We start from the raw sequence: 14,818 nt of genomic DNA on the forward strand, positions 1-14,818 counted from the left end.
GAAATAAGGTGTTGGACAAAATTCTTGAATGTATTCACTGCAAAAAATGTAACATTGATATCTGGTCAGTATTTCAAAATCAAGGATTTTTGTTACTTTCCAATCTAGCATCCCTTTATATTGACAGGAAAATTTTGTAAAATAGTCCTGACCAAGTTTTATAAAAGTGAGATTCAGTTATTGTTATCTATGTGCTTACTCTCTTAGGGAAAAATTATCTTTAATGTCAGTCCACTGCTAAGTTACTTATTGTTTATTTTAATAGAAAAGAGAGAAAAACATTCTCATGCAAGTTAAAACAACCAGTATGGAAAATCCAAGCTTGGTAGAATTCCAGTTGTGACCATTATATTGTCATGTGATCCATAGTAAAAAGTTTGTGCTTCTACTTAGTATTTTAGTCAGTGAGGGGCTACTGATGGCTGTGGGACAGTTATGAATCGTAATTCGTATTTGTGGGCTCAAATAGAGAGGTAGAGAAAGTCCATTTAGGAGTCTGTTGCTAAAGTGTAGCTGAGGTAGGTTGCCAACATAAAAAGACTGTTTATTCTGTAGACAGTACAACCCTTATTTAACTTTTTGTTGTTCAAATTTATTTGAAATTCCTATTTAAAACATTTTGTTGTTACTTGTTAAGGCTTTAGGTAGTAGTTTGAGTCATTGAAAGTTAACACCACATTTAATGTGTAAGGTAAATAATAGTATAAATGCTAAAATGCATATGTATTGGAGATTATGAGTGTGGTTTAATCCTGGCTGGATATCACAAATAGATTTACATGAAAAGATTAATGGCTATTTCTCAAAAGATCTAGAATTTTATCTCTCTTAATTCTTCTTGTAATGTTTGGGTGTGCAAAAGTGCTGTGGAACTTTTCAGTTTTTTTATAATGCTTGTTTGTAAGTGAACTATGGAGATTTAGGGAGACTGACAGGCCTGTGATTTTCATGGGAGATTAAGCATCATGGGAGGAAAGAGAGCTGATGAACTTATTCCTCATTCTAACTCACATGTCTCCTGTGGCTTCCCTTCTTCTCTGAAATCTAGGCAGGCTACACTTAAAGTCCACCTACTTAGATGTCGTGGCTCAAAACCCTCCCAAATTCCCAGACCTCACTTCCTTATGGAGTTCCATCTTCTAATTTAATCACCCTAGTCGTGGTCATGGCAAAGCCCTTTTTGATGCACAGTTCTTCCTGCTGCAGGCTACCCCTTCTTCCTGCTCCAGGCTCTCCCAGTATGGTCCAGTTGCATATTTTAAAGTTTTTTCTATGGGTTGTAACCACCTTGGAAAGCCCACCTTTTTTTTTACACCTTTATCATATAGATAGGGCTTCTTGGTTATTTTCTTGTTCTCTTGATGTGTAGAAGGCATCTTGCACACTCTCTACACCCTTTCCTGATCCTGCTTGATGGGGGGAGAATATCTCGTATCAATCATTTAATTGTGTTTTTCTGTTTTCTTTTGCTTTTTAGGGCCACACCTGCAGCATATGGAGGTTCCCAGGCTAGAACCTGGGAGGTACAGCTGCCTGCCTGCGCCACAACCACAGCAACATCAGATCCAATCTGCTTTTGCAACCTACAGCACAGCTCATGGCAACACCGGATCCTTAACCCACTGAGCGAGGCCAGGGATCAAACCTGCAACCTCATGTTTCCTAGTCGGATTCATTTCCGCCACGCCATGAAGGGAACTCCTGTTTTTCTGTTTAATGGAAACATAATTACTCATATGCTTTATCAAGTTTCCAAATGATGTGTTAAGTGGTGTGGCACCAGATTATTGATTCTGAATTCATCTAAACACACATGCTCTCAGACATAAAGACACATATTAATGTGGTCTGTGGTGCTAAAAGTTTGAGAAGACTTTTGGTGTGGCTAGAAACCTAATGCAGCAGAAAATGGCTTTTGTTGCTGTGGTGCAGTCAGTAATAATTTGCTTAACCTAAGGGCTTCATGAGTTCACCTGTCCAACTACCTTCTTCCCTCAGTCTAAGAGAGGTAAATATTAGCAACCAAAGTTCAGGGCTCCTCTAACACGGCAGATGGTAGAGATCACCAAACTTCAGGCTTGCCCTTGCTTACCAATCAGACATCCTTCTACTGCCTATCAGCTGTGGTGACAGTTAACTGTAGGGAAAATAACTTTACAGAGATCAAGTCTTGGAATGTGACCAACCCTAGTAATCTGATCAAGAACACATGCTAAAGGATGGAGGAATAGTGTGATGCTCAAGAGTGGACCATGGACTTTGCAGCCAGATGATATGTTCAAATCCTGAATCTGCCAGTATCTGTATCACTTTGCATAAATTGTATACTTTCTTTATGTATTATTTTTGTCATCAAATATATAATAGTGCATACTCCACATGATTACCATAAGGATTAAATGAGTTCCCATATATAAATCACTCAGAACCTTTGCTGGCATGTTTTAAGCCCTATGAAAGTGTTTTCTATTATTATTTATAGAATGCACAATATATCTTTTTCATTCTTCAATTTCAGGATACATCATTCAGGTTTACTATTTCACAGTGATTCAATTACCCATGTATATTTTATAACAGATTTTAAAAAATCAAGTCATAGTTCTCTTTATTTCTCAAAGTATTATTTTATTAAGAACTCATAGTGTAATTGTGAAGTGTGTTAACCAAGATGGCAGCTTCTTTTAGGCACAAAATAACTTTTGCAGGTGATAGTGAAGCTGAGAGAAAAGGAAATGCAGATTGTGTCAATATTGTACATTTTAAATTTAGTCAGCTACCAAATGTCTCTTTTCTCTCCTTTTTCCTAGACCCTGGAATCTATGCTGATTGAGCCCATCTGGGAAAGCACACCAACCAGATGGCCATTGTGAACTGTTAGGGAGGCCCTGCGGCAGTGAGAGTGAGTTTTAGAAAAGAAAGCTCTTTGGGACACAATGAATACAGGCCTAATTTATATTTTAGGGCTTTAGAAGGAGATTAAGGCCAACAGTGACATGATTTTAAACTACAGTTGGGAGGGTTTTTCTGTCTTTATTCTAGTAAAGCTGAATTATAAGTTTGGGGAGCTTTGGAAGTGTGAAAAGATGCCATAAAAGAAAAGGGAGGCTGATTAGTTATATAGCAGTGCAGGTTACAAACAGTATGTAAAAGGATTGAGGTTAAAGAGCCTCATCAAAGCATTGCCCTCTTCAATTGGTTATTGTCACAGGGATTATGAGTTTAGGAGAGGTATAACCAGCAAGGGATAAAGGAGTGGCATTCTCCCTCCTTTTAATGCCAAAGCACTTGAACAATTGATAACAGGGAATTAGAAACCGAAAATATACTGTGGTTTTGTTCTGTTCAGACTAGTGTCAGAGTTGAAGAGACATGGTTCTTGAATTTGAGAAGCATATTAGTGCACTTGTTATATGGCATCCACAGACCTCACATGTCTAGATTCCTAGCAAATACCATGATGACAAAAATTAGTTATGGTCTAAGTTAATCAGTAAATCAGATACAGATTCTCATGTGGCATTTCAGACATAGATCTTAATCTTCCCCTCATCTTTTCTTTATTAAATTGCATATATTAGATTTATTTATTTAACTGAAGATCCTTTTTCCTATGGGAGATGTCTCATATACATATTATGAAGGATTCTGGAACAATAAACCGAAGCTCAGTCAACGCCAGTGTACATGAAAAATGCAATGAATGTTTATCATATTTTTCCCTGCTTGGTGATTCTAATTACCATTCAGCCACATTTTGCAATTCACAATTGCCTCAGATAGTTTGTGACTGATTCTATTATGACAATTAATTATCTAGGCAAAATTAATAACCCATATGTGTTGAGGACCTATGTGTGCTAGGTGCACAGGAATGCAAAGATGAATGTTCTTTCTCCCTTCAGGTGTCTTGCTCTCTAGTGGGTTGGAAATACCAAAACTTATCATACAAAGTGCCAAATGCATGATAGAGATAAGTTTAGGACATTAAGATAGCTCCTTCCCCCTCAAACATAAATTGGGTTATAGAGAGGCAGAAAATGGCAGTGGGTCGATGGGGCAAATGAACAACAGTATTGCATGTGAAAGCTTGTCTGAGATTTATGAACTAGTGATACTATAAATTTGGGAAGCATTCAAATGGATGGATAAAAATTCTTTAATGAATGGCTTCCAGTTGGGATGTAGAAGGCTTTGGAAGATCTTTAGTCCTGTAACATTAGTCATCTCTTGCTGTATAACAAAGTACTCCCAGCCTTAGCAACTTAAAACCTTCAGGATCTCATACGCTTTGTGAGGGTGAGGAATCTAAGAGTGGTTTAGCTCAGTGGTTCTGACTCAGGGTAACTTATGAGCTTGCAGAAAACCTGTCACTAGGGTCTGCAGTCATATAAGGCTCCATTGATAGAAGGTCCACTTCCAAGTAGGCTTATTCCCATGGCTGTTGACTGCACTCTCCAGTATCTCTACATGTGGGCCTCTCCATAGGCTGCCTGAATGTTCTTAGAACATGGAAGCTGATTCCCACAAAATAAGTGAATATCTTCCCTGAGATGGAAGCCTCAGTCTTTGGGGACAAGCCATTATTTTGCCATGTTTTAGTCATTAGAAGTATGTCCCTATATGTAGCCCACACTCAAGTAGATGGGAATAAAGTTTTGTTTCTTGAAAGAAAAATAGTTTTGAAGAATTTTTGGACATATCTTTAAAACTATCAAACTTTTGTAACAATAAGAAATCCTGAATAAACTAAAAAAATCATTCTTTCCTTACAAATCACTGGAAAGCTGTGGGACATTGAAATCTGAAAGAACTAAGTGCCAGAGGGATAATGTTTTCTAAAAATACTGAAGGTCAGAGGATGCTTCTATGCTTGGCATCAGTTGATGAAGTTGAGTTAGGGATGGGCTGACATTTTTTCTTAAGTACTTTCTCATTTTTCCTTAGATTGGTGAATAATCAAAGAGATCCTGTTATTATCTCTCTTCAGTGAATCAAGACAGTTCAGGAGTATCCACCTAATTCCCTGCTCTTATTTTATTTTATTTTATTTTATTTTATTTATTTCTCTGGTTTCTTTCTAGTTTTAGATACATTGTGGGAGCCATCGGGGCCTTTTCTACTAGTTTGCCATCTAAGTTTACCATCGATGTTTTTTTTTTTTTTTTTTTTTTTTTTTTCTTTTTAAGATCCTACCTGCATGTGGAAATTCCAATGCTAGGAGTTGAATTGGAGCTTCACCTGAGGCCTACACCACAGCCAAAGCAACACCAGATCCGAGCAGCATCTGTGACCTATACTGCAGCTTGTGGCAATGTCAGATCCTTAACTCATTGAGTGAGGCCAGGAATCAAACCTGTGTCCTCATGGATACTAGTTGGGTTAGTTGCCATAGAGCCATGATGGAAACTCCCCCATCAATGAAATTTTTAACCATTGTGCTATCATAGGATATACAGGATTATTCTCATTGCTAGAGTAGCCATCATCCAAGAAGGGCATAGTAACTAAGGGATCAGACTTCTCAGGGATGACAGTCCCCCACCAAAATTTTACCCAGCTGAAATAGGAATTAGCTGAAGGAAGGAGACTCTAGAATGGATGATGGAGCAGGATGATGATTAAATATCAGATTTTTCAGCCCAGAACTAACCCTAGGACTATTATATGGATGTCCAAAGTCTGCATACAAGGTCATGGGAACAGACTTGTATGCCAACAATGTTGACATTAGCCAAAGACTGAGCCAGTCCTTTGATAAGGTAATGATGGAGGGCATAGAAGTCTCCAGGGCCATTTAGAGTTGCCTCTTATCATTAACATTGTATAAATGTTTAGCCTTCTAATATTAATCTTAAAAAAATCAATATGAATTCCAAATAAAACTCCAACAGGTTATTTTGAAAAAATTCAACTTATTATAAAGTTTATATACTACCTATTTTTCTTAAAGAGGAGGAGCTTATATACTAAATGACATCAAGATATACCATATATATATACATAGTAATACAAATAATTTGGTACTGGTGTAGGCATAGTATACAGACCTTTGACACAGACTGGAGGAGGGTTCCTTAACATTATGGATATTTTGAGCCAGATAATTACTTGGGGGTGGGACCATTCTGTGCAAGCTACTCGATTCCAGTAGGAATCCCCTGCTCCCTAATCACTCCCCTGTCCACCCCAGTCTTGACAAGCAAAACCTTCTGTGGGTATTTCTAAATGTCCTATAGGGGGAAAAGTTGCCCCTAGTTGAGAACCACTGAACTGGAGTGCTCAAAAATAAAGGCTATGTATAATGAGAGGTCCTGTTTTTGATGAAGTCTCAATATAAACCAATGGGGGAAATGACTAATAGATAACGTTAAGAAAACTGGCTCACATGTAGAGTAAAATAAGGCTGGATACTTTGATGGGCTGAATAAGGGCTCACCCACAGATTTCTGAGTCCTAATCCACAGAACCTGTGAATGTTACTTTACAAAAGGGAGACCTTACATATTTTATGTGTTTTGAGATGAGATTATTTTGGATTATCCAGTGAGTCTGATGAAATAAAAAAGGTACTTATGAGAGAAAGACAATGTAAGGATGAAAAGAGAAATTTGAAGATGCTACGTGACTGGCTTTGAAGATGGAGAAAAAGGTCACTAACCAAGGAATGTAAGTAATGAGACTCTAGCAACTGGAAGGGCAAATAGATTATCCTCTAGAGCCTCCAGAGGGAGCATGGCTTCACTGACAACTGATTTCAACTCAGTGTAACCTGTTACAGATTTCTGTCCTTCAGAACTATAGGAGAATAAATTTATATTATTTAAGTCATAAGTTAGTGACAGTTTGTTATAGCAGCAATAGGCAACTGATATGAATATCTGTCTCTAACCATGTATAATGATGAATGCTGAAAGGAGCAGGGATGGGAGGTCCCATCATGGCTCAGCAAAAATGAATCTGACTAGTATCCGTGAGGACGCAGGTTCAGTCCCTGGCCTTGCTCAGTGGGTTAAGGATCCGGTGTTGCAGTGAGCTGCTGTGTAGGTCCCAGTCGTGGCTTGGATCTCGCATTGCTGTGGCTGTAGTGTAGGCCAGTGGCTTTAGCTCTGATTCAACCCCTAATTTTTTGCTCATTAATTAGCTAAAAATGTTTAGACAACTGCATCATACTGTTCTTAATGCTACATGTCAATGTATTATACTGGCATATCAAATTATCCATGAATTAAAATAATACTAAAATTACATGTATTTTTGTCCTTAAATAGTCCAAATCATCTGAAATGATGGAAGCTATTGATCATTGATGGGAAGGTTAAGAAAAAGGTAGATTTGATTACCTGGTGAAGGAGAGGTCTTTGAGAAGGTGGAAAGGAAAGGGAATACTAGGTTATCACCCTATTTAGAAAAAAGGGAAGACTATTATTTGACCAACATTTAAGGTGCCTGTCAGACAAACTCAATTTAGATGTGGGACAATGTGGGCTATGCACGATTTATTTGGCTTGGTAAATATAGGAGGGGTATTTGGCTAGAAGATTCTAAATGTAGAAAACAAATACTTTTTAAAAGAAAACTGTTTTGCTTATGACTTTGATTTAACTAATAAAAGCATAAGTTACTTAATGCCAGCTGTTTCTTCATTTGGGGATATTATTGAATTTTTTTGTGAGTGATGATTTAATTTTCATGATCACACCACTAACTTAAAAACAGTTGTGTAATATATGCACCCAACATCGGAGCACCTCAATATATAAGGCAACTGCTAACAGCTGTAAAAGGAGAATTCCATAACACAATAATACTGGGGGACTTTAACAACCCATTTACAGCAATGGGAATTTGCTCTATAGCACAGGGAACTCTCCCCAATATTCTGTGATAATCTATGTGGAAAAGAGTCTGAAAAAGAATGAATATGTGTATATGTACAACTGAATCACTTTTTTATATAGGAGAAATTATTACAACATTGAAGGTCAGTAAAAATTGAAAAAACTGAAAGCAAAACCGAACAATTTTATATTCTTAGTGGGTTGGTTTGTGTAGCTATACTCTTAAGAAAATGGCAATCCACAAGTGGCATGTATGTCCTCCTTATTGAATGTCTTTGTAAGGGGAAATCCATGTGTATAATTGCTTACACTGTATGATCTGAGATTAAATTAAGTAATTTATGTTTAGTCTATGGAACGAAAAGAGGCAGCTGGATTCTTGTGGTGCCATCTCTAACCAAAGAGAATCTCCACCAAGTTCAGTTAATCTCTCTCCCCACTGGTGAGATCTTCTGAGTTAACTGTAATTGTGAATTACAATTTTGGATAGGTTCATTGTGAAAAAGGGATATCTTCATCCATGGAGAAAGTAAAGGGGAAAGAGAAATGTGTTCTCTAATATTGAGAAAACAGTTTGGAGTCCAGTCTCGCCAGACAATTACATAATTGGCAGTCAAAAGCACTGTGAGATTTTTAAGACTTGGAAGTCACAGTCTTTGGTACTACATCTGTTTCACATGCATGTTCCAGCCCCTCTGAATCACAAAGTGAAGATTTCTGTTGTTCTCTTTTCCCAGCCAGTTGTTATATGTGCTCAACTGTGCAAGAAACATGCCTCCCAAATGACTTAAGTTTCTGGATAAAACAGAAAAGCAGGTGGAAGCAATGTAGTGATTCTTAAGCTTTCAGGGTATTGCAGCTTCCCCCCCTTATCTCTGAGCAGGGAAGTCTTTGTAAAGTGATGTGAACATTCACCAGATCTCTGTGTTACTTTGAAGTGCTTGCCTTTCCCAGCAGTTCAGACTGGTCTTTAGGGGGAAGTGCAATTCTCTAAGCTGGGTGCCTTATCGAGCATGGAGTGTGGCTGGTGTACAGCTGGTTTTAAGAGGGTAGGGGCTAAAGCCAGAGACAGTTCTCTCTTTGCGGAAAGTTTAAATGCTCTATAGGCTTGTAACGAAAGCAACAAAAGCTGTTGACTGATTGACTTCTTTGCTTCCCTGATGATTTAGTTAGTGTGAGAAACAAGAGGGGCACTGCCTCACTGTGGTGTGCACTGCCATCAGGCATCCCACACTGGCACGTGCCCTCACTGTTCTTTTGAATATTTATTGCGTGTCAACTGGAAGAAAAGAGACATTGAGTTATCACTGAGCTGTGGATGTTACCAATAAAAAAGCCACAAAAGCTGTCCGAGTGTTCTCTATAAGGCTTAAAGAATATTTTCTCCAAGTCCTTTCCTGTTCTCACGCTTGGATAATATGAAGTATGTGCACTTTTCATAATCCAACATTGTGTAAATTGTGTTTCCAAATGGTTACAGATGTCTTGCAAATAGAAATTAGGGGGTCCAGCATGTGCATGCATATGTGGCGAAGTTGTAAAGTGTGGATGGTTACTAAAATATAACTCTTTGTAATTAGCCCTTAGTTTTAGAAGAGAGTTAAGAGTCGCAGTTCTTTTACTGGAGTAGATAGCTTAGTTGGGTATGATGACTGGAGAACACTTTGGCTTGTTATTAGCTACAGGAATTTGTTAAACTTTAAGTCAGATCAAGCCACTCCTCTGCTTAAAACTCTCCAGTATCTTCCCATATCATTCTGAATATAAGCTATTGAATAGTACCACCGTTCCCCACTCCTACCTCACCTGACTGCTTGTATTGCACAGCACTTTGCTCACTGCATCCCAGACACGCTGTTCTCTTTGTTGTCCTAACAGATCAAACCCACTTTTCCCACATGGCTTTCACACTTGCAGTTTCCTCTGCCTAGAAAACTTTTCTCCCCAAGAAAACTTCATGATTTTGTCTCTAATTTCCTTTAAGTTCTTTCTCACATATGCCACCTTTACAGCAATATTTCCTTAGCATCCTGTCTAAAATTGTATCCCCCCACTCTGAGATTTCTTATGTCTCCTCTATGTAATACTTTTCATAAACAGAATATGTATTTTATATGTTGTTTGTTGTTCATCTTTCCATTAGAATGTAATCTTCAGGAGGGAAGTTGTTCTAATCTTTTGTGTTCATCACTGTCTCTCAGGTACCTGTAACAATGCCCAGAGCATAGTAATCACTCATAAATATTTGCTTACAAATGAATAGCTGACATTTATTCATGTTTCTGTTATACTGTATACTCTTTTACCTGCTTTATACTTAAATTACTTCCTACTCATAAGAAGACAATAAAAGCAGTGGTTCAACTTCCTTTCATTTTACTGAAGGGAAAATTAATGCAGAGTTTGAATAACTTTAAGATTATATTACCAGAAAGTAATGGAGTAGGGTTTAAATTCTGATAGCCCTGATCTTAAAAGATCAATCTCTTAGGACTGTTTTACTCTGTTAATCATAATGGTACTCTTCCTACATGAAACCTATTTTTATGATGATTTTGGGAGGATTTAAATTTTTTTTCCTTAATTTTCAAATGATTCCCATAATCCTGTCTCAAGAAAAATTTATTTTGGGTGTGAATAATTGCAAATGGCATATACTATTTGCTTCAACAGTAAAATCTACAAACATTTTGAAATTCTGAGCAACACCAGAGAATAAAACCAATGAAATCAGTGCACTCACAGAGACAGAAAACAAAACATCTGAACCACAACACTACGCATATCTCTTAATTTTATTTTTATTCATGAATTACTGAACTTTATTTAGAAATTTATTATTTTATATTTTAAAGAAAAGAAAGTGACTTTTAAAAATGTTTCTATAAAAATCAGGGTTATTTATATCATACTTTTAGAATATAGATAAGAAAATTAAGGCTCACCAATATTGACCTCCAAGCCCAAATAATTCGTTGGCAATAAAATTATTTTTATTATTTTTAAAAATTTTATGAAAGCATAGTTGATTTACAGTGTTAATTTCTTCTGTACAGAAAAATGATCAGTTATATACATGTGTGTATATATGTATTCTTATTCATATTCTTCTCCATTATGGTTTGTTACAGGACATTGAATATAGTTTCCTGTGCTATACCATAGGACTTTGTTGTTTATCCACTCTATGTATGATAGCTCGCTTCTGTTAATCCCATACTCCTAATCTTCTATACCCTTCTCCACCTTGGCAGTCATAAGTCTGCTCTCTATATCTGTGAGTCTGTTTTTGTTTCATAGATATGTTGATTTTTTATTGTATTCCATGTACTTACATGGTATTTGTTTTTCTGATAGTCTCTAGGTCCATCCACATTATTGCAAATGGCATTATTTCATTTTTTGATGGCTGAGTAATATTCCATTACATATATGTACGTGTGTTTGTGTGTGTGTATATATATATATATATATATATTTTTTTTTTACACACACACATACCCACCCACCCCACATTTTCTTTATTCATTCATCTGTTTATGGGTATTTAGGTTGCTTCTATGTCTTGGCTATTGTGAGTAGTGCTGCTATGAACATGTAACTTTTTGAGTTACAGTTTTGTCCAAATAGATGCCCAAGAGTGGGATTGCTGGGTTATATGTTAATTCTATTTTTAGGTTTTTGAGGAAATACTGTGTTCCATAGTGGCTTCACCAATATACATTCCTACCAACAGTGTAAGAGGGTTCCCTTTTCTCTGCACCCTCTTTGACATTTGTTATTTGTAGACTTTTTAATGACGGCCATTCTAATTGGTGTGAGGTGGTACCTCATTGTAGTTTTGACTTGCATTTCTCTAATAATTAATGATGTTGAGCATCTTTGCATGTACCTATTGGCTGTCGGTATGTCTTCTTTGGAGAAATGTATTTCTTTTCGATTCAGTTTTAGTGGCTGTATGTTTCTAGAAAGTTGTTCATTTCTTCTAGATTGTTAAATTTGTTGGCATGTAATTGTTCTTAGTATTCTCTTACAGCTTTTTTGTACTTCTCCAGTATCAGTTGAAATTTCTCCTCTTTCATTTTTTATTTTGTTAGTTTGGGTTTTCTCTCTTTTCTTCTTGGTGAGCCTAGCCAAAAGTTTGTTAATTTCATTTACCCTTGAAATGAAACAGCTTTTGGTTTTGTTGAATTTTTTTATATTATATTGAAAATCTCTATTTTATTTATTTCCTCTTTGATCTTTACTGTCTCCTTCTTTCTGCTGACTTTAAGTTTTATTATTTTTTTTTTCAGTTTTTTTAGGGGGTGGGTTAGGTTGTTTATTTGAGGTTTGTTGGCAGTAAAATTCTTGGCAATTAAACATATTGTTTGATAACTGAGGAGGTATCTATTTTGTCTTATAAAGTGAAGTTACTTGTTTATATTCTTTTATCTTTTAAACAAGAAATGCATAAACATGAATTATGATTTTAAATATCTCCTTTCAGAGAAAAAATACATATTTATCTCATTTAAAACATATTTAGCCATCATTTAAATTATTCTTCCATGCCTTTTAAATTAATTTTCATTTGTCTTTACACAGGCAAATGGTATATTCACTTTTGTACACTGTGCAGAGTAAAGTCATAACTATTTCTGATTTTCTAATAGTGGATGTAAACTGAGTAAGCTAAAGTAAAAAGACACTATTTTCCCTATATCTTTCAGAAAACATTCTATAGGAGCACCAGTAAATGCTTTAAGCTTTTTTAATTCAAGATTAAAATTGCTAGATTGGCTTGACCTACTTACCCCAACTCTACCAAATGATATTACATAGAATAGTGTGTACTTGTCTCCATCATGTTTTGTGTTCAGAATGGATTACTTTAGAGGACACTGGGATGGGCACATTTTTTTTCAAATGAGAGGATGCTGTGTCATTGTATTGCCATCTATACCAATATGGGGATTATTTCAACCTTCTCTGTGTGTCTACTGTGACCCCAACATGAAGAGATGGTAGTGGAAAATGGGAGAAGGAAGGGAAGTGTAAGGTAAAAAGAGAGAAGATAAAGTGGCTTTCCTTTTTTTCATCTTCTCAACAGAATTTATAATTTAAAGAACTTTCACTTCACACTTTGCCCCCATAGAGCAGCCACTAGAAAGAAGGCATTTCTGTTCCAGGAACCAAAGGAATGTGGGCCGAGGGATACAATACTCAAAATGGAAAATGAAACTCCTTTTAGCATATGATTACAAGGCCTTTTCCTTAGCAAGATGGAAAGAATTGTCATCTTAATATTTAAGGCAATACAGACTGTTGACATAATTCGTTTTGTCCATTATTTTCTAGCATCTGTCTAGTGAGATGCAGTACATGGAGTTCGTTACTTGACATATGGGTAGTAGTAATAATGCTTTGCTATTTACCCTTCACTTTCCCCCTTTCTCTTCCAAAATGGGGGAGTCAAAGCACTTACTCTTACTACCCTACTTTTACTTTTCAAACACCTGCCCCTCTTCCCTGGCTGCCTGAGCAAACTGACCTTGTGCTAATTTTTCAGCAGATTGTGCTGCTTGTCCTTCAGACAGACAGCTCCTTGTTGTCTGCTCCTTAATTTGTAATCAGACTTCCTTGTTGCTTTCTCCCTTTCCCAGATCCCATCTTGACTTAGTTCCTGTCTTATGTAAACTCCATTGGTAAGCAATGGTGAGATGTTAATTTGGGAAACATGGTCTGCAATCTGTGGAGCAATAAGAACAGCTGGTGCTGCTGCTGTTCAGTTTTTCTTGGCAGATGGGCATACAGGGAATTACTAGTGGGGAAATTTGCCTCAACCTTGGCTGCTATTTCCTACAGCAATATAACATTTGCTAGCTCTCTCTCTCCTATACCACTCCAGGGCTTAATACTTTAATTCATTCCCCTTAATTCATGGTCCAGGGCTTCCTTTGTGGCCTTTGTTCTAAACTTCCTACTCAGTAGACCTTGGAGAAGCACTGAGACAATTTCACTTACGTAATTTCGGTTATAGTTTTAAGTATACATTAAGGAAATATTATTCCACATTCCCAATAATTTTAGATTAAGACAACTCTTTTTTGTCTATTTAATTATTAAAATAAGCTTCAGTGAGTATCTTGATCTTCTAGGACTGCTTTAACAAAACGTCATAGACCAGTTGGCCTAAGCAATAGACATTTATTCTTTATAGTTTTAAAGACTGGCAAATCCCAAATCAAGGTGCTAGCCTTTTCAGTTCCTGTGGTTTTCTTTCTGGCTTGCAGATAGCCAGCTCAAGGATAGCCTTGGATTATCCTCACATAACAGATAGAACAAGCTCTGGCGTCTTTTCCTCTTATAAGGGCAGTAATCCCTACATGGGGCTCCACCCTTATGACTTTATCCAAATCTAATTACTTTCCTAATTATTTTCCTCCTAATACCATCACACTAGAGGTTAGAGCTTCAATTTATGGATTTTGAGGAAGTAGGAGGGACACAGTGTTCAGTCCATAACAGTCATTTATAACCTGTGTACCATAAAACTTACCAGTTTTAAGTGTACAATTTAATGTGGTTTGAACCGGCAGCACAGTCATGATATTAGAACATTTTCATCACCCCCAAAGCTTTTTGTGCCTCTTTGCAGTTAATCCCTGTTCCTTACTCCCAGCTAGTCTCTAGCAACCACTTTCTTTCACTATGGTTTGCCATTTTTTTAAGAATGTCATTTAAGTAGAATCATGTAGTGTGTAGGTACATAGTCTTTACTGTCTAGCTTTTTTCATTTACTTTGATGACTTAAAATTCATCCATACTCTTGAGTATATCATTGGTTCATTCCTTTTTTTCCTCAGAACTTAAGGGTTTATTGAACAAGGTATCACACAAAAGTACATAGATACTAAGGTTTAAATGTGTAATTGGTCACTTAAATTTTACGTATTTTTTTTATACAATGCATTTTGAATCATGGAATAACATTT

At 36.6% G+C, this 14,818-nt stretch overlaps 1 protein-coding gene across 5 annotated transcripts in view; it reads left to right on the plus strand.

The window, feature by feature from the left end:
• The window catches only part of LOC146397796 (uncharacterized), a 519,577-nt gene that overhangs the window by 176,978 nt on the left and 327,781 nt on the right, over positions 1-14,818 (plus strand). Inside the window, exon 3 of one of the 5 annotated variants that reach the window (XR_014823593.1) lies at positions 2,811-2,902. The exons of the other annotated variants lie outside the window; for them this stretch is intronic. The gene's annotated coding sequence lies outside the window, so the exon portion shown is untranslated. The remainder of the gene's footprint in view (positions 1-2,810; positions 2,903-14,818) is intronic. 5 annotated transcript variants of the gene reach the window in all.

This window comes from Sus scrofa, chromosome 13 (assembly GCF_054392235.1).
Source record: "Sus scrofa isolate SSC_HxYL_T2T_F1_AM1 chromosome 13, Sscrofa_HxYL_maternal_Yorkshire_Landrace_v2.0, whole genome shotgun sequence".
Classification (NCBI taxonomy): domain Eukaryota; kingdom Metazoa; phylum Chordata; class Mammalia; order Artiodactyla; family Suidae; genus Sus; species Sus scrofa.